The 2333-nt window shown below is 44.4% G+C and overlaps 1 pseudogene; it reads right to left on the bottom strand.

The window, feature by feature from the left end:
• Positions 1-1952: 1952 nt before the first annotated feature.
• LOC112549575 lies at positions 1953-2044 on the bottom strand (annotated as a pseudogene).
• Positions 2045-2333: the final 289 nt, after the last annotated feature.

Here is a 2333-nt window from a genome sequence, read left to right as displayed (position 1 = left end):
GGGGCTCCATCCTGCACACCCTGGGAATTCCTGTGTAGGGCTGGGTCCCTCAAGCCCTGATAGCACTTGCCTGGTTTTCCCTGCTTACAGAGATGTGCCCTTGGGACTCTCCAAGGTTTCTGTAAATGGGGAATTCCAGCTTAACCTACCCTTACACAGATGTGCCTGGAGATTCTCCAAGACATGTCCCAGACAATCTCTGAGGTGTGTGTCTCTGTAAGTGGGGAACATGTTGCCCTATGTTCTGCAGGATGAGCCCCTTGCACGATGCGGGACAACAGGCAACAACAGTTCAAACACTTTCCGCCACAGCTGATCTGCTTTATTTGATGATGTCTGTTTACATGCGTAGAGGCCTGAAGCATAAGTGAAGTATCCCAGAAGAAATGAAAAGGGATCAAATAGATAGTTTACTCAGAAACTGTGATAAAGGATTTTTGAGATATCCTTAGTAAACCAGGAAAAATAAAGCGGGTGTCACAGAAGGAAAGTCAATAACAAAGGTTAGAGAGAATTTTAATCTGTGCTGAATGTGCATCATAGAAAATGAGGGTTGGAAGGGACCTCAGGAGGTCATCTAGTCCAACCCGCTGCTCAAAGCAGGACCATCCCCAACTAGATCATTTCAACTAGGGCTTTGTTAAGCTGGGCCTTAAAAACCTCCAAGGATGGAGATTCTACCACCTCTTTAGGTAACCCATTCCAGTGCTTCACCATCCTCCTAGAAAGAAAGCTTTTCTCATTATATAAAATATTATAACTGAAATTTGCTTTATATTGTTCAGTTTTTTACTTGTGGTTGACTTCTCAGAAATGTACAACCCAGATTCAATGGCAGGATACAACTGACCTGCCAATCACAAGAATTAAATATAGATACCAAAAAAATCCAAATAAGTTATTGCCCAGCATAGAATCAAGTGGTTTCCTGCCAGCCACATGAATATACTTCCAAATTTAAAAAATGTGCTCTGCGCTGGACAGAAATGGCAATTGGGAAAAAAGTGGGTAATTAGCATTAGTGCAGATTATTATTATATCTTAATGTTTACTAAAACTGTTCTGTCTTTCTAGCAAAAGTGATGGAGGGAACTCTAAATTAAGGATGGTAACATTAACTTAATGACCTACTAAGTTAAGGATGTTACCATATTCCCTATGTCTACCTAGATAGGTCTGGTGCATCTGTATGTGTCTTCTGATGTGACTGGCTGCTACAGTCTTTTATAAGGCAAAAACTCATCAAAATCAAAGGAGATTTGGCCTGAGTAATGATTGCCCCCATTTGCTCCGCCCTGGCTTAAAGTGCTGCAGTCCTGGGCACATGTGCAGACACTGAGCCTGGGAACAGCCGACCCCAGCATAAACTGCACTGGAGTTTATTACTCCGTTTTAATAACATGTGTAGATGTACCCATGGAAACCCTTTTGTGTGTGTGTGTGGCCCTTAAAAAAACCCCCAAAAAGGCAGTTACTTCTCCAAGAGGGAATGAGCATCGGGCCTGGAGGTACTGCAATACCAGGCACACGGAAAGGTCAGAGCAAGCTCCCACACCTTCCCCATGTGCCAAAAATACCATAATTTTTTTATTTCTTTTTTAGGGAAAATTTTTCATGTTCCAAGTCAAATCAGCCAAATCAATTCCAAATCTGTGAGTCATTCAAGAACCATATGTGGCTCTACTACTGGTAACCATCCTCCACCCCTGCCCGGGGCTTCAGATGCTTCTAATTCCTTTGGCGGGCATCCTACATGCAGGCCCAAGCCCATCCTATGTGCAGGTTCTAAATCCTTTGGCCCATCCTAGGTGCAGGTTTGGATGCCCCCAAGTTTCGCTTGCCCCCAGCCGTACGGCCACAGGAGCAAGGTAGGGAGGAGTCTCCCATGTCCATAAAGTGAGCATAAAGCCAATATCGTCCCACCTGTAGTGAAAGTGGGAGACTAACTATGCAAGGTACTTACCTCTTGCCAGAAAAGCAGTTATCCCCTGCCAGTAGGAAAACCATCTTCTAGATCATAGTGTCTCCCCTGCCAGGTAAGTAAAAGTACTTTAAAGAAATTTTTGGTGTTCTAACCCAAATCAGCCAAATCAAGTTCAAACCTGTCAGTCAGTCCAGAACCATAAGAGGTCCTACAACCAGCAAACATCCTCTACCCACACCTGGGGCTTCAGATATTTCCAAAGTCTTTTGGCAGGCATCCTACGTACAGGCCCAAGCCCAGAGGCTCCCATTTCCACAAAGTGGGCTTTCAGCCCCCAAACCTCAGCAGGTACTAAACCACACCAGAAGAACAGTTCCTGGGAACGCTTCAGGAAAACTGCCTTCATGGA

The sequence above is a fragment of the Alligator sinensis genome, unplaced genomic scaffold (assembly GCF_000455745.1).
Source record: "Alligator sinensis unplaced genomic scaffold, ASM45574v1 scaffold74_2, whole genome shotgun sequence".
NCBI lineage: Eukaryota > Metazoa > Chordata > Crocodylia > Alligatoridae > Alligator > Alligator sinensis.
This window is presented reverse-complemented; position numbering and strand designations above follow the sequence as displayed.